Below are 19,171 nucleotides of genomic sequence, written 5' to 3' on the forward strand. Positions count from 1 at the left end.
CTGAAACCATTTCCACTAAGATCAGGAACAAGACAAGGTTGCCCACTCTCACCACTATTATTCAACATGGAAGTTTTAGCCACAGCAATCAGAGAAGAAAAAGAAATAAAAGGAATCCAAATCGGAAAAGAAGAAGTAAAGCTGTCACTGTTTGCAGATGACATGATACTATACATAGAGAATCCTAAAGATGCTACCAGAAAACTACTAGAGCTAATCAGTGAATCTGGTAAAGTAGCAGGATACACAGAATTAATGCACAGAAATCTCTTGCATTCCTATATATTAATGATGAAAAATCTGAAAGTGAAATTAAGAAAACACTCCCATTTACCACTGCAACGAAAAGAATAAAATATCTAGGAATAAACCTACCTAAGGAGACAAAAGACCTGTATACAGAAAATTATAAGGCACTGATGAAAGAAATTAGAGAAGATACAAATAGATGGAGAGATATACCATGTTCTTGGATTGGAAGAATCAATATTGTGAAAATGACTCTACTACCCAAAGCAATCTACAGATTCAATGCAATCCCTATCAAACTACCACTGACATTTTTCACAGAACTAGAACAAAAAATTTCACAATTTGTATGGAAACACAAAAGACCCCGAATAGCCAAAGCAATCTTGAGAAAGAAAAACGGAGCTGGAGGAATCAGGCTCCCTGACTTCAGACTATACTACAAAGCTACAGTAATCAAGACAGTACAGTAGTGGCACAAAAACAGAAATATAGATCAATGGAACAGGATAGAAAGCCCAGAGATAAACCCACGCACATATGGTCACCTTATCTTTGACAAAGGAGGCAAGAATATGCAATGGAGAAAAGACAGCCCCTTCAATAAGTGGTGCTGGGAAAACTGGACAGCTACATGTAAAAGAATGAAATTAGAACACTCTCTAACACCATACACAAAAATAAACTCAAAATGGATTAAAGACCTAAATGTAAGGCCAGACACTATCAAACTCTTAGAGGAAAACATAGGCAGAACACTCTATGACATAAATCACAGCAAGATCCTTTTTGACCCACCTTCTAGAGAAATGGAAATAAAAACAAAAATAAACAATTGGGACCTAATGAAACTTAAAAGCTTTTGCACAGCAAAGGAAACCATAAAGAAGACAAAAAGACAACCCCCAGAATGGGAGAAAATATTTGCAAATGAAGCAACTGACAAAGGATTCATCTCCAAAATTTACAAGCAGCTCATGCAGCTCAATATCAAAAATACAAACAACCCAATCCAAAAATGGGCAGAAGACCTAAATAGACATTTTTCCAAAGAAGCTATACAGATTGCCAACAAAAACATGAAAGAATGCTCAACATCATTAATCATTAGAGAAATGCAAATCAAAACTATAATGAGATATCACCTCACACTGGTCAGAATGGCCATCATCAGAAAATCTACAAACAATAAATGCTGGAGAGGGTGTGGAGAAAAGGGAACCCTCCTGCACTGTTGGTGGGAATGTAAATTGATATGCACTGTTGTGGGAATGTAAATTGATACAGCCACTATGGAGAACAGTATGGACGTTCCTTAAAAAACTAAAAATAGAACTACCATACGACCCAGCAATCCCACTACTGGGCATATACCCTGAGAAAACCATAATTCAAAAAGAGTCATGTACCAAAATGTTTATTGCAGCTCTATTGACAATAGCCAGGACATGGAAGCAACCTAAGTGTCCATCAACAGATGAATGGATAAAGAAGATGTGGCACATATATACAATGGAATATTACTCAGCCATAAAAATAAACGAAACTGAGTTATTTGTTGTGAGATGGATGGACCTAGAGTCTGTCACACAGAGTGAAGTAAGTCAGAAAGAGAAAAACAAATACCGTATGCTAACACATATATCTGGAATCTAAAAAAAAAAAAAAATGGTCATGAAGAACCTAGGGACAAGACAGGAATAAAGACACAGACCTACTGGAAAATGGACTTGAGGATATGGGGAGGGGGAAGGGTAAGCTGGGATAAAGTGAGAGAGTGGCATGGACAGACATACACTACCAAACGTAAAATAGATAGCTAGTGGGAAGCAGCCGCATAGCACAGGGAGATCAGATTGGTGCTCTGTCACCCCCTAGAGGGGTGGGATAGGGAGGGTGGGAGGGAGGGAGATGCAAGAGGGAAGAGATATGGGGACATATGTATATGTATAACTGATTCACTTTGTTATAAAGCAGAAACTAACACACCATTGTAAAGCAATTATACGCCAATAAAGATGTTTAAAAAATAAATAAATAAAATAAAATACATATATATAGGCATATATTAAATAACTTCTTTAGAAAAATTAAGTTAGATCTGCATTGTACAGTACAGGCAGTCTGTACTCATTTGCAACAGTTATTGCAATGGTTATTACTTCTTCATCAACTCTTAAGCTGCTCGTCTGTGTACCTCAGTATGTCCAATGCCCAGCACTGTGATTGATCCATATTACATACTCAATAAATTAATTTGCTAAGCAAATTAATGAATGAAATAACAAATAAATAGAAAAAGACTGGGAAATAAACAGATAAAACATGATTTAAAGTTGTTTTCTTAAGAGTGATTTGCTAGAAGTGGTTTTAATGTTCTTCTTTAAAAAATCTATGTTAAGTAATTCTAAAACAATTTTCTTATATAATCACAAAAGGTTATTAGTAAAGGTCAATCTCCAAAGAGCACATATTGTATGGTTCCATTTATATGAGATGCCCAAAATAGGCAAGTCAGTAGAAAAGACAGATTAATGGTTGTCTAGGGCTGGGGGGCAGGGAGTGAATGCAAAAGAGATTCCTTGTTGGCATGGTAAAAATGTTCTAAAATTAGATTATAGTGATGGTCACACAACATCACAAATATGCTAAAAACCACTGAACTGCACACTTTAAAGAGAATTATATTAAATTTAAAGTATATCTCAATAAAGCTGTTTCAGATATTTTAGATATTTTAAATATTAGTAAAAATTATTTCATTAGAAGCTTTTTTAAAAAATTTGAACCCACAAACAAGTCTTCAGGGTTGTAGCTCTGGATATACATATCCCTATTTTTTTTTCTTTTCTCATAACATTTCAACAAAGACAATAATGACAAATTCAGCACAGTGTGAGACCACCCACATAAGATACATTTCTTGGCTCATAAGCTAGGTTACCTTAAATCGAAATCCTTCCGGATTTACTACATTATTATTTGTACCCTCCCCCCAACACACACACAAAATTCTCAATATTAAAATACAGGAAAACCTACTACATATTGGAAAATATGCACTATTCCACAAAAAATAGAGACTGAAGCTATTATTTCTTCCTTCTTCATTTAGTTTACATGTCTCTGACCATCATCTCCTAAATAATATATCTTTATCATGCAGTAACTCACCAGTCACTCAGCTCTGAGTTATCTAAATTCCTCATGATGCCTTTTGTAAGATGGAAATGGGGAGGTAGAGTTTTCTCTTAGGAAGTCAGACTGAATTGCTGAAAGAAAATTCCCTGGCCACCTGTCATTTTCCTTCGGAGACTATAATGTGAGATAATCTTGAGGCAGTTCAGAGTGCCAGAGATTGAGGGTTATTTTGCTAGCAGGGCTGGCTCCATCCTTGGGGGGGAGGAGTTGAGGGGGGTGATACTGAAACAGCACAGCCACTGAAATCATAAAGATCAATTACTGAAATATACCTGGATAGACACAGAAAGCCATTTTTATCTACACCCTGAATTGACTTTAAATTTCAATCTCTTAAGCAAAGACTTCTTAGTTTTTGATGCCACATAAAGTCCATAAATTATGAGCAGCTGGTTATATAATCATACTTAAAAGATAATAATATTATAAAACACGCTCAAAAATGGAGTGGGCAGATCAATTCTAAATTCACTTTAAACTTGCTCAATTTAAGAATACTTTCGAACTTTAAATTCTGAAATTGTACAGCTTTGGCTACTATGCATGCTAAATATGAGCTTCCTATTACTAAGAGATAGAAATGGATGGATGAATGGATGAATTGATCAGTGGGTGGATGAATGATAGAAAATAACAGAAAGGGGGAGTGAGAAAAAGGAGGCAAGGATGGAGAGAAAAGAAGAGAAAATACTGAGAATTGCAACTGGCAATGATCAGCTACAAGAAAGCTGCTCAGGACAGAAAATAATTTGGGTCAAAAAGACTCATAAAATGAAGTAGTTGAAAGGTATAAGTTAAAATAGCACCATGATAAAGTGGGGAAGATAGTTTTACCACCTTATATTATGCTTTAACACATTGTGAGCAAGAATCTAAAGACAGTAGAGAAGAGACAGAGAGAGAGCTATTCTAAGCAGACACTGTTTTTCAAATATCCATCGTTTACCAAAAAATAAATCCTAATTCTGTCCTATTTAAGACAACACTGTTATATGTTCAAGTTTGCTTGACAGGGAGAAGAGCTGAAGGTTTTTAAATTACGACTCAGCAATATATCCCAGAGCTGAGCTGTCCTGACACAGGGTCACAGGGGTTGAAACACAATAATATCCAACCCATTAACAGAAAACCTACCATAAACTCAAAATGTGATATATGTACAGCAATAAACTCTGCTCAGCCTTACACAGGGACAGAAAAGAGGAAAACATAAAAAAAGAGAGTAGGGGTAGCACTCAAATTTCAGAGAACACAGTGGGCATACTCTGAAGTCTTGTGTTGAATTTGGGGGAAGGCAACCACATAATAATCATTATTTTAAATACTATTCACAGATGGACTAGTTTAAAATTCCAAACAACAAAAAGTCTAAGAACAGAGAAACTGTGTAACCTCTGGAACTACATAAGCGTTGGTGTAGACTACAGACAACACTGATGTACAAGCATCAAGGATACTCTGTCACTCCTAATTCTATAAAGCTAGAAAAAAATACAATTTCTCCATGTTTCATTTCTTCTTCTGAAACGTGGATGTTTGCCTGACTTGCCTCTTTAGGTGGTCAAAGATCTAACATTTGAGAAAACGTTTTAAAAACCACAGAGTACTACAGAACATAAAGTGGCATATTTTGAAGTTAAGAATAGTTCAAGAATAAAAGAGAACTCCCTGTATTTCAGATCCAGGTCTCTTTTTTCTCTCCTGGCCTAGTATCTTCTAGGGGAAAGGTGATTCTGTCATAGTGCCTCTCTGCTTTTCCTTTTAAGAGCCTCCACAATCAGCAATGTCCACTATTTAGAATGAGAAAAACCTAGATAAAACTAGTTTTAGTCCAGCCATGCTTCCTGAGATTACCGTATTTAAAGTTCTAAATTGAGCTTAGCTGCTAAACTTAAGCCAAACATCTTCCTCCAATGTTAGGATACCCACCAAATTCCTCCTACCACCCCATCATCACTCAGGCATTCATTGGCAGTACTGGTGGACTGACTTCACCACAAGAATGTACCCAAAATGGTCTCTCCAGTCTGATCCTCTCTCCGCTCACCAGTCCTACGTTTATGTCTTAGAACCTGTCCCCAAACAATCTGGAACTAAACTACATATGTAGGGTTTTACTTTCAGAGATTGAAGATGGCTTTCTTATTCTGAACAGCTTTGAAGACAGAAGATAAAAAGAAGGATCAACATTTCTTTCAGGGACTTAAACTGTACTTCCGTCATCTGTCCATGACCTGGAGTCTGTTTGTCTCCTGTTCCCTTCTTCAAAGTACAAGTCATCAACATTGAGGGAAAGCAGAGAGAACAGCTTTTAAAGGCCAAACAAAGAAAAGGTAATCAGTCCCCTTTCATTTGGTTTCCCCTTTAAGTCCTGCAGACTCATTAGCAGATGGTTATGATAACCCTATGCAAGTATAAGTGGAAACTAGTACATATTGGGCACCTTCTATTCACACAGCCAATCCCATGTACAGATGATAAAAATAAGTAAGAACTACCTTGGTAACAATCAAACAGATCCCAAATTAAATAAAAGGAATCCAAATTGGAAAAGAAGAAGTAAAACTGTCACTGTCTGCAGATGACATGATACTATACATAGAGAATCCTAAAGATGCCACCAGAAAACTACTAGAGCTAATCAATGAATTTGGTAAAGTAGCAGGATACAAAATTAATGCACAGATATTTCTTGCATTCTTATACACTAAAGATGAAAAACCTCAAAGAGAAATTAAGGAAACACTCCCATTTACCACTGCAACAAAAAAATAAAATACCTAGGAATAAACCTACCTAAAGAGACAAAAGACCTGTAGGCAGAAAACCATAACACACTGATGAAGGAAATTAAAGACGATACAAACAGATGGAGAGATATACGATGTTCTTGGGTTGGAAGAATCAACATTGTGAAAATGACTCTACTACCCAAAGCAATCTACAGATTCAATGCAATCCCTATCAAACTACCAATGGCATTTTTCACAGAACTAGAACAAAAAAATTCACAATTTGTATGGAAACACAAAAGACCCCGAATAGCCAAAGCAGTCTTGAGAAAGAAAAACGGAGCTGGAGGAATCAGGCTCCCTGACTTCAGACTATACTACAAAGCTACAGTAATCAAGACAGTACAGTAGTGGCACAAAAACAGAAATATAGATCAATGGAACAGGATAGAAAGCCCAGAGATAAACCCATGCACATATGGTCATCTTATCTCTGATAAAGGAGGCAGGAATATACAATGCAGAAAAGACAGCCCCTTCAATAAGTAGTGCTGGGAAAACTGGACAGCTATATGTAAAAGAATGAAATTAGAACATTCCCTAACACAAAAATAAACTCAAAATGGATTAAAGACCTAAATGTAAGGCCAGACACTATAAAACTCTTAGAGGAAAACATAGGCAGAACACTCTATGACATAAATCACAGCAAGATCCTTTTTGACCCACCTCCTAGAGAAATGGAAATAAAAACAAAAATAAACAAATGCGACTTAATGAAACTTAAAACTTTTGCACAGCAAAGGAAATCATAAACAAGATGAAAAGACAACCCTCAGAATGGGAGAAAATAGTTGCAAATGAAACAACTGACAAAGGATTAATCTCCAAAATATACAAGCAGCTCATGCAACTCAAAATCAAAAAAACAAACAACCCAATCCAAAAATGGGCAGAAGACCTAAACAGACATTTCTCCAAAGAAAGTATACAGATTGCCAAGAAACACATGAGAGGATGCTCAACATCACTAATCATTAGAGAAATGCAAATCAAAACTACAATGAGGTATCACCTCACACCTGTCAGAATGGCCCTCATCAAAAAATCTACAAACAACAAATGCTGGAGAGGGTGTGGAGAAAAGGGAACCCTCTTGCTCTGTTGGTGGGAATGTAAATTGATACAGCCACTATGGAGAACAGTATGGACGTTCCTTAAAAAACTAAAAATACAACTACCATATGACCCAGCAATCCCACTACGGGACATATACCCTGAGACACCTGAGACAACCATATTCAAAAAGAGTCATGTACCACAATGTTCATTGCAGCACTATTTCCAATAGCCAGGACATGGAAGCAACCTAAGTGTCCATCAACAGATGAATGGATAAAGAAGATGTGGCACATATATACAATGGAATATTACTCAGCCATAAAAAGAAATGAAATTGAGTTATTTGTAGTAAGGTGGATGGACCTAGAGTCTGTCATACAGAGTGAAGTAAGTCAGAAAGAGAAAAATAAATACCGTATGCTAACACATATATATGGAATCTAAAAAAAAAAATGGTTCTGAAGAACCTAGGGGCAGGACAGGAATAAAGACGCAGACTTAGAGAATGGACTTGAGGACAAGGGGAGGGGGAAGGGTAAGCTGGGACGAAGTGAGAGAATAGCATTGACATATATATACTACCAAATGTAAAATAGATAGCCAGTTGGAAGCAGCCGCATAGCACAGGGAAATCGCTTTGTGACCACCTGGAGGGGTGGGATAGGGAGAGTGGGAAGGAGATGCAAGAGGGAGGGGATATGGGGATATACGTATGCATATAGCTGATTCACTTTTTTATACAGCAGAAATTAACAAAATATTGTAAAGCAATTATACTCCAATAAAGATGTAAAAAAAAAATTAAAAATTAAAAATTAAAAAATAAGAATGGCCTACATTGAGTGACTTGCGAACAACATACACAAAAGTGACATAATACATTTTTAAAAGGGTTTCCAAACCTAAGAATGAAATATTGGCTTTTGACACCACTAATTCTGGAAGAAAGCATATCTAGTTCTATTTGAGAATTCAAATTTCTCAATTTCTTTACCACCTATTGATTGGTAACATTTCCAAGGAACAATTTTATTTCTTTCATTTTAAATTGATTTCTCTTTTTAGCAAGATTGTGCTTTTTGAGAGCACTGAGGCAAAGAATTCATTTAATTTTACTTTTTTTTAATCAATGTCTACAAGGCCCCCTCAATCAATGGGTTACCCTTTCCATCCATTAGACACCTTTCCAGGCTGTTCACTGACCTTTTGTGTCCCATGTACTATCGCTGTAATATCTCAGCACTTTTAGTTAGTCTTACATGAAATGCTTTTGTCATTTTCTGCCTTTGCTCTTTCTGTCATTTTTAAACTCTGAACTCCCCTGTGTAATTTTAGAGCTTCTCCTTTGAACTTGACATGTATTATGTGCCTTTTGTGCCCTTAATTACTTTTCCCACTTTGGGGTTGATCCATGTTGGTCTTTCCTAATCCTAGTATATTGATTGCTGTACAGCAAGCCTTTCCTCTACAAGCACTGTCTGTCTTTAAACTATCTTCTTTCCTTCCAATGCTGAGAACCACTGAATTTTTTTCTACTAGTCCTTTCCAGGAAACCTCAGCTTCTCCATATTTGTGACAACCGAGACCTATTCACTAGAATCATAGTTATTTCTCTCTCAACATTAATTCTCCTTACTCAAGTTTGAAAAAGAAAACACAATGACAAAAGGTGGAAAAGAGATATGTGTCAAGAGCAAAAAAGACATTGGCAGGAGAATATTCAGGAAGCAAGAAAAACATAATCATTTACAAAGATACGAGAGAGAGGAAATAAGAATGGTTTCTTGAAGAATTATAAAATGGGGAATATTAAGTTAAAGAATGACATAAAATCTTGAATCTTGTAAGAGTAAATCACTTTAATGTCTAGTGTGCCAGATACAAAAATACCAGCCATTAAGAATGAAATCATTTGTCAAATACAGGCTACCATCTTCTCTTACGTAAACCTCTGCAACAGTGTCCCCACTGGTCTCACTGTCTCCAGTACTATCTCCCTCCACCCCAGTTTCCAGAATGCTGTCAGAGTCATTACCTTAAAACACATGTTTAATCATTTCTCTGCTAGAAAACTTTTCAATGGCTCTCCCTTTCATTTAGAATAAACCTAAAAGTTTACAAAACCCCACGTCTAGACTGTGTTTACTTTTCTAGCCTCACTTCTAGCCACTTCTCCTCCTTCCCAAGATCTGTATGTTCTAAACGGAACATTCTTTATCATCTTTCTCCAGCCATTTGTACATGCTTTTTTTGCCCTTGCCCAGAATTCTCTTTCCTGCCCCAGCTCCTCTCAGTCCGTTCAATGCTTATTCATCCTTCCTGTAGATGCCTTTCTTACCTGACTCATTAACTAAAAGTTAAGCACCCCTCTTCTGTATGTTACCATGGTTCACTGTATTTCTCCTATCAGAGCACATAATATACTATGTTATACTATTTTGTTTACTTATGTGCATCCCATTCTAGCTGGCAAGCAATACAATGGCAATGACAACGTTTACCTTTTTTGCCCTGGTATTCCAGCAGCCAGCACAGAACCTGGCACCTGATGATGTTTAATAAAAACTTTATTGGATGGATGTTGTACAAATATTTAGCTGATGGTATTGTCTAGTAACCCAAGGCTTAATTTGAATTTCCAGCTTCAATCCTTGTTGAAAATCTTTCTAGAATAGTGGCAACCCGTAGCATGTACGTAAGGCTCATTAGTAATTTACCTTTGGCATGTGGGACAATTCCTGCCTCTATTATCCCTTCCCTATGACCATAGGGTGTAGAGTTGGCACAAGCTACCCGCGCTGTGCAAAATTCAGCAGCTGATGCTCATAGCACCCACCTAGTCTTCTTTGCCTGTTCAGAGGTAGTCACTCAGCTACCACAATCTCCCATGCCCCCCCTCCACTGAAGAGTCAGGGTTGCCTACTAAACTGCATCTCCCACCATTTTTAGCCTGACAATAGGACACAACAAGCATCTTAGCACTCCTTCTAGAGACTGCCGTCCTCTATATATTGTGTAAAGAATCAGTCTACTTTTCTGCCTTATCTAGTAAAATAAGAAAAATTGAATTTCTTTGGGTTGACTTAGCAGCTTATAAGATCTCTGGATCACCATTCTAGTCATAGTGTTCTGAGAACTGTAGATTTTAGAGATGGAGAAAAGTGGGTTTAAACTTAACTAATCCCCTCCAGAAGTTTCTGAAATCAAAGACTATTTAATTCAATACATTCTTGATTTTTAAATGTTTTTCCCTTCTCTTCAAAATTTCTCCTGAAAGTGCAAGAAATTCTGTTAACTAAGGGTTCAGTAAAGCGAAACAAATTGAATCAGAATTGAAACGTTTATGTATCCAAGTTCACCCATTAAAGTAGTATTACATTTTTCAAGAGAAAAATTCCTAAGAAAAGTTATACTGATGCCATAAATAGAAAGAACAGTACTCCCTTGATTTTTCAAGAAATGACATTTTTTAAGTGTCAGGAAATGGGATAAAAAACAAAGCCTTTGAGCATTTGAGGGACAGGTCTAAATCAAAAATACTTTCCATTGGTTTATTAACAGAAAAGATAAAAATTAAAAGTGATGTGCTTACTGCCCAAAGTAAGGGTATTATTGAGAAAATATTTTCATTCCGCTTAGGGCTAAGAGTAGAGTAGGTATTCTGCTACCAAAAATAAAGTAAAAACTTTATGTCAGTAATACGAATTATATCTAAAATACTGGTAATTTATTGGAGAACGTAATTTAAAATCAAATGTGTTCTGAGTCATAGAATATGGGATAAATCAACCTGTCAAGGTTAAAATGGGCCATGATTTTTCAAAAAGGCCATCAATGGAAATAAACTGCAGAAAAGCCATTTTGGACCACCCTACCCTAGTTCCCCAATGTATCTGTTCATTCGCTTTTTATTTTTGACTATAAATTTGCTGACAGATGTTGTGTCTCATAATAGTCAATCAAACTTCCATGTTTTTTCTCTATACGCTCAGTATTTGCTCTCAGTCATACCTCCTGATTTTATTCCTACCACAATCTAAACGTTGGTAAATTACCAGTGACCCTAACATTCTCCAGTATCTCCTCCTCATTTTCATCAGACACCATAACCAGCAACTAACTCTTGAATGTTTTTCCCAGACCAGCACTGACAGAACCCACAGACCTATCCTATGATTCTTTCCAAATAGGGCTCAGCCAATGAAAGTAATTCAGAAGTAAAGTCATATACCTGAACCAGTGATGGAAAGGCTGGGCACTTGCACAGATAAGTAACAGATATTAAATGTAGGAAGTCTAAGATGACCAGGGGCTAGAATATCTTACAAGTCTGGAACCTTAATAATCACAAAGGGCCTATTACATCTTTACCAAGATGTGCTCCACAAAATAGTAATATGTGAAGATGACTCCCAGACTAACTTCCATGATCAATAAAAACTGTGCTGTGTAGCTGCTTCGACTTTTATCTTAGAGATTCAGAAAGTACATTAGCATATTAAAAGATAAAAGAAGTCTGGTCATAAAGAAACATGTTAACTTTGTTTAACCTGGTATTTGCCAAACCTTTTTGACCACTGAATACCTATTAAGATCCTGGAGGAGGAAAGAAAGATATCAAGGAATAGGCTTAAGGAAAAGCTGACCTGCTCAGCCATTTATGTTTGCTGCTGCTTCTCAATCTCCTCTAGGGCCACCCTATAAGCCCAGGTATTGGTCATATGATGTTTTAGGCAGTGTTTCTTAAACATCCATGTGCATACAAATCACTGGGGATATTGTAAAATGTAGGTTCTAATTCAGTAGGTCTGACGTGGGGCCTGAGAGTTGCATGTCTAACAAAGCTCCAGGTGATACTACTGCTGCTGGTGGTCTCTGTCACATTTTGAGTAGCAAGGCTCTACAGGAACATTGCAAAAGGAAGATCATCACAGCTCTAATTTCTTTACCCTACCCTTTCTAATAATGAATCCTCCTAAAATATTACTTTCATTATGTCACTTTGCTGGTCAAAAACTTTCAGTGGTTCCCTATTCCCAGCTACATTCGTAACTCAACAACAGAGGTTTATTGAACTTTTACTGTGTGGCAAATAGATTAACAGAGCTCCTGACCTTATACAATCAAGAACCGAGTGGGTGAGCAAGAAACAATGTGCAGAATGCTAGGAGCCAAAACAAGAAGGTAATAGCTATTTCTTCAGACCTCAGTTTCCTCATCTGTAAAATGAAGGTTAAACTAGACCAGTGGTATTTAATCCCCTATGTTCACTGTAGTCACTAATACCACCAGAGTCTCAGCCCAGACCAATTATGCGTACTCAGTACCTCCTGCATTAAGGCATGGGCTGGCCTTACAAGCTCCCCAGGTGATTCTAACGTGCAGCCGAGTTTGCCAACCACTAGACTAACCAGTGATTCCCAAATGCTGCCCAAACCATCAAACCAGCATCACCTGGAAACCTGTTAGAATGCAAATTCCCAGACCTCACCCCAGACCTACTGGATCAAAAAACTGGGGACAGGATCCAGAAATCTAGGTTTTAACCAGCTCTCCAGGTGGCTCTAATACATTTTGAAAACCACTGGATTAGAAAATAAGTAAATTTCCCTCTAGCTCTAAAATGCTATCAATACTGTGACCTCTGACAGCCTTTTCAAGGACTTTTGTTATCCAGATTTGCAGACCAAAATTATAAACTCTGGAACTAGACTTCCTGGATTTAAATCCCAGCTCTAACAGTTAATTGCTGTGCACTCTTGATGACTCTGGTTGTCTGTGTTTCAGGTCCTCATCTATAAAATGAGAATAACAATAGTACCTACTCTCATAAAGTTGCTATGAAAATTAAATGATTTCATATCTATAACTCACTTAGCAGAGTGCCTAAAATGTGGTATTCATTACCCACCTATTGAGTATTTCCCTGGCCACTGTATCCAAAACTGCAGCTCACCCCTACCATTCCATTGTCTCCTCCCCTGGTTTATTTTTCTCCTTTGTAGTTATTACTCTCTAACATATTACATATTTCACGTATTGCTTTGTTTATTATCTGTCTTCTCCCACTAGGATGTAAGCTCTAAAAATCAATGATTTCTGTCTATTTTACTAAAAGCTATACCCCCAATATCTAGAACAGGGTCTGACACATTGGAAAGACTCAAAAAATATTGGTGGGAAGATGAATGAATAAATGTTAACTATGAATATTAATATTATTAGCAATTCAAATTTTTCCTTATTGAAACCTAACAGTTTATACTTCCTGTTTATTGTCCCAAATTGTGCTTTGTTCTTATTCCACGCTTTCTCCAAATTCTGTCCCATACTTAAAAATGCCCTACTAACTTCTGCCCATTTTAGGCCTTGTTCAAGTTCTACCTCTTCTTTCAATATCCCCTGATGACTCTAGCTCTCTAGTTCTTGGAATATCTACAGTGTTTACGGCCTATACGATACAACTTAACACTTAATTTTCTTAATTTAATGTCAGTGGAATAACTTCTAAGAAATGTACTTTTAAAAACCTGCATCATTTCTCTAGCAAGCGTTTCACAAAAATTAGGGAGGAAGGGGGTCCCAAAAAAAAACAATGGGAAAGCTTACCATTAGTTAGCCATGTTGTCCTCAAATATCTAAAATAGTGCTCGACATTTTACAAAGCATTTTTATACACATCAGCCTAGTTTTGACTAGATGATCTCAAAGACTATGTCTCCTTGCTCTTAAATTTTCAAATTACCTTCAAGGATAGAGAGAACATTTCTTGTGGTTAAAAATTAAGAATAAATCATGAAAGTCATGGGAATTCCCTGGCGGTCCAGTGGTTAGGACTCCGTGCTTTCAATGCCGAGAGCGTGTGTTCAATCCCTAGTTAGGGAACTAAGACCCCACAAGGCATGTGGCTTGGCCAAAAAAAACAATCATGAAAGTCATAATAGAAGCAGAAAATGACCCAAGAAGTATTGATAGTTGAGTCTGGGTATTGGCAAATAAGTGGCTCTCTTGCTCCCAGTGTTCCTGTCACCTGGAAAAGGCTCACCCTCATCCCCAGTGCAGCCCCCTAGGCAGGCATGACCAACTGATCAGAGCTGGCAGACAAGCGGACACCTATGTGCCATCCCAACCTAGTCGAACCGTCTTGGTTCTAAAAGCAAAGGAAGCATGCTAAGAAATTTAAAGTGATTTATCCAGGCGCATACAAGGTAGCAGAGCAAGACCAGAACCAGCTGCATGACTTTGTGCAGGGCTCTCTCTCCACTCCCCTCCTAATTCATTTCTGAAATTCAGTATTTAAATTGCCATTCTAAAGCAATCAAAACACACGAAGCAAACGTTTGACAGAGGCCTTTCATATTAATGCTCATGAATATAATGTTGAAATGAAAAATGACAGCTTCGAGCCGAGTGACAGACAGGGTTGGCTAGTCTGTTATTTTTCAGTTGGGTTTATTTACCTAAGCCTAGAATGCATCATGACTGGAAAGAGACAGAACTGATTATTTTAATTCCACTGTCTTAGAAAAAGAAAAGGGAAATAGTCTTCATTAACAGGAACTGGGCTCAACTCCAGTCCTGAAATAACTTACACTACTGAATCAACTTTTTAAAGGTGACCTTTCTCTCATTAATGGCAAAGCATTAGTTTAAATATAGTTTAATCATTAAATTTACATTATAGGAAAACACATATATTTAAAGAAATATGAAAAAGAGATGAGGGAGAGAGAAATAAACATGTATTTTAACATAATGACCATTTCCTCACCATGGAAATTATACCAGCATTTCAGAATTATAATTTTTCCAGAGCCTCTCTCTAAAAGACAGTTTTCAAACATTACAATCACCTTTGTAACTCAGTTGGAATGAAACTCACTTGTTAAATTTTACCTAGCCAATTGATCATTCTGTCTTGATTAACTCTCATTTTTAGACATACTATAATTGAAGGCTTTTTTGGGGGGAGGGGCAGGTAATCATCATTAACACAGTTAGAAATTGCCTCTGGCACTGTCTGCATTACTAAAGGAAACCAGGATGACAGCTGGCAGGTCTGTTACTTCATAGAGTTAATCCCATTTAGCAACTATGTTACTTGGTTACAAGGCACCAGCAGTTGGTCCTATAACCTGTCCTTTCACACGGAGAAGGTGAGCCTAACTCGTTTGATGGTAGGATGAGGAAAGTAGCAAACACACAGAATCTCTTGTCTTTAGTAAGCCCTCTGCTACCATGCCAAAGCGGGGGAGGGAGTAGTAGTGGTGCGAAAACCGCCAGAGGAAGTTCAGGATCTGCATGGCCCCTGCTCCACAAAAAAAAATGCAATCAGTTCAAGGGTTCTCCTAGGGTCTAGATATACACAGGAACAATCTCAATGGGCCTCAGAAAAAAATCTAGCCACAAATTGATGCTTGCTAAGAGAGCCCCAGAAGGCTGGAGTGGTTCTTCCCTCAACTCCCTTTATCAGTCAAGACACTGGTGCTCCATGAATCAGGTCAAAAACAAGAATGAAAACAAGAGCTGAAGTCAGACCCCATCATCGTAGCCCAGCACAGACCCTTTAGGCAAAAAGGACAGCCAAGGCAAATCCTGACATCTAACAATGGACCAGTAGTTCCTTAAGGATGTTTGTGAAACACTGAGCACTCTGCTTCCAGCCTAGTCATTCCAAAAATTCAGAGATCACTTTTCCTGTACCACATTATTGAATCATTTTTCAATCAACCCACTTACTCATCTGGAAAAGGGGACAAGAATCCCATCTCAGACTTCCCTGGTGGTGCACTGGTTAAGAATCCACCTGCCAGTGCAGGGGACATGGGTTCGAGCCCTGGTCCGGGAAGATCCCACATGCCACGGAGCAACTAAGCCCATGCGTCACAACTACTGAGCCTGCGCTCTAGAGTCCGTGAGCTACAACTACTGAGCCTGCATGCCACAACTACTGAAGCCCTCACACCTAGAGCCTGTGCTCCACAAGAGAAGCCACCGCAATGAGAAGCCCACGCACCGCAACGAAGAGTAGCCCCCGCTCGCCGCAACTAGAGAAAGCCTGCATGCAGCAACCAAGACCCAACGCAGCCAAAATAATTAATTAATTAATTAATTTTAAAAAAAGAATCCCATCTCATGTAGCAGAAACATTAGTTGACATTCAAGACACCATTCACAATTATGGAAAATCCTTTAAAACACTACTATTTATAATAAAAACCCAAATTCCTTAAAAACTGACTGTATGCCAGCTAATCAAACATAGTAGGTAGAGAATACATTCAAGAGTTGAGAAGACTCGATTTGGAATCAGTTTTGTCACTTCCTAGCTCTGTGACCATGAGCAAATTACTTATTGCCTTTAAGCTCAAGTTTTCTCTTTTATAAAATAATCACAATAAAATTTATTTTACAATGTAGTTCTGAGGATTACATGAAAAATATAGGAAAAAGCACAAAAATGCCTGACCCATGATAGAAACTAAATAAATATTCATTTCCTTCCCCCCTTTCCTTTTTTCTAGAAAAGAAAATATATGTGTTAAAATGTTTTGAATGTTGCATGTTGTTTAAGTAATTAACATGCCAATGTCTTATCTATGCAACTCTAGTTTATATTGCTAATTTGAAGCAACTACTATTTACGTACGTGATTATACATAAAATTTGAATGAATTATAACTGGTACCATAATCTGGATCTCTTTTATCAGAAATATATTGCAGTTTTATTTCAATCGCACTATGGTAGAAAAGAGAGAAAACCAACACCTCCTCAGTTGAATAACAGCAATATTTTATGGCCTTTTTTCCATCAAGTCCTTTTCTTTTGTGTTAGATACCATGCATCTCTCAAAATAATTCTGCTTATCTGTCTTCCAAAGCCTGCTTATAGCCTTTAATACTGCAAGACAATGTAAGGAGCAAATATGTACAGTCTGGCAAAAAAAGAGGGGAAGAAAGGCATGTTTGATGCAAATAAGAGAATATGCAGGAACAGTCTTACGGCCAAGAACAACAGCAGGCTTGTCCATCTGTCCATCATCAAACTGAGTTGTGCCCACTAGTTATCAACAGGAGGTGGCCATGTGGGCATCACACTAAAATAGAAATTCTGTCATCCGGAAGACAAGGTGAGAAGGTAAGAAAAGGATTAACTGTTTCAGAATCAATTTCTGGGTTAGCAGGATATATACAAAGAGTTGCTGCAGGTTTCTTACTCATAGACTATAAAGCTTTTATTCATTCATTAAACATTTTCTGGGTGCTTTTTAGAAGCCAGGCAATGTGCAAGCCACTATGGATACAAAGAATAATTTCATTATTTTAGTAATTCTGTTGAGGGGCAGAGAAGTAAACAAATAATTATAATACAGTAAGATGACAGCTAATGTATATACAATGTGTCATGAGAACCCAAAGAAAGAAATCATTAACTATGCAAAAATATGGCAACTTTACAAATTTGTAAGTCATCTTTGCACAGGGGCTATACTTATCTTCTTTGTAATATTCTAGTGTTGTTATGTGTGCCACAGGAGTGAGGCTGACCACAGAAATAGAATAGAAAATCCAAGACTGAACAGGTGGGTCTTGAGCAACGATGTTTATCTTACGATGTAAGAGAAGTATTATTGCCTTTACCTTCATTTCTTACAGTCTTTTTTTTTAAGTATAGGTGTGTGTTTAATTTTTATATGATGTTTAATCTTATGAACTCTAAAAATATCAATTTCTATTTTCTATAATATCAGTATGTTTGAGAGTATAACCATTGGACAATACAGATATGGATGTAGGTATAGATACAGATATATATATAGAAATAGTTTCTAGGTTTCTGTAAATACTAGTTATGACATATTTCTTAAATTTTACAATGTCACATTTTTCTTTCAGGCAATTGCCTAACAGAAAAGTGAATATAAGGCATAGCCTTTACTGGCATTTAGCAAAATTAAGATGTTAATACAAATAAATCCTCAGTGGCTTTAAGAATTACTATAAAGACTCCCTTTCAATTGCAGAAATGAGTAAGAAGTGACTTGCAGCACTCCCATTTAAGCTAAAGCCTAAAGTGTGGATAAACTGTCAGCTTGAAAATCCCATTTAAACGTCTACTGGCTTTGTTGCTCACATGTGCACTTGGAAACAAAATTTACAAGTTTCAGATTAAGTTTATTATTCATCTCTGAGGCAATTTTTGGTGCTAAATCATTTCCCCAAGTCTCATCATCGTTATCTCTCTAGCACTGGTGTTCCTCTTTCTTGTCCCTGAAGCCGTACATTGCCCTGGAGCTACATGCATTAAAATGCTGGTGTTCCCCTCTCTGACCCCTCCCACAGTCATGGGAGCCAATGGCACATTCTGAAAAGTAGCACTAGCCATTATCTTGCCTCAGGCACTAGCATCAGGCCCAACCAGAGTCTAGGTCAGCCTTGAAGAAGGCACTCCAAAGAATAACAGCCATCACTCTCCCTGCCACTGTCCTGATGTCCTGCACTGGTGGCTGCCAAAACTGAAATGCCTTAACCCCTGACAGACTCAAGAGCTCCTATTCACATTACTATTGTATGCATCAGTTTGACAAGACATGAAAGTCCTAAACTTTATTTCGAATTGCTATTTCAGTCACATAATCAACCTTACCCACATGCCAAAATTTAGGTTGTAACTTATATGTGATGAAAACCACAGTGCCCATACACAGATATTTGCTTACTGTTTTTGTTCTGTCCATCTGTCAATTCTATATAAGTAATTCCTGGTCACTGTTCTCAATGTGATTCCCTTATTATGACACCTAGCACAACTTCACAGGTAATTTTATGTTTACTGAATATTTTCTATTGATAATGGTAGCACTG

General features: G+C 37.3%; 1 protein-coding gene and 1 non-coding gene across 3 annotated transcripts in view; both read right to left on the reverse strand.

Moving 5' to 3' along the window:
- Nucleotides 1-19,171, reverse strand: part of SLC44A5 (solute carrier family 44 member 5) — a 353,266-nt gene that overhangs the window by 274,339 nt on the left and 59,756 nt on the right. The gene's annotated exons all lie outside the window — the stretch shown is intronic.
- On the reverse strand, nt 17,746-17,850 carry LOC118887140. The gene has a single exon (XR_005017899.1). It is a non-coding gene; the product is annotated as a U6 spliceosomal RNA (small nuclear RNA).

The sequence above is a fragment of the Balaenoptera musculus genome, chromosome 1 (assembly GCF_009873245.2).
Source record: "Balaenoptera musculus isolate JJ_BM4_2016_0621 chromosome 1, mBalMus1.pri.v3, whole genome shotgun sequence".
NCBI classification, from domain to species: domain Eukaryota; kingdom Metazoa; phylum Chordata; class Mammalia; order Artiodactyla; family Balaenopteridae; genus Balaenoptera; species Balaenoptera musculus.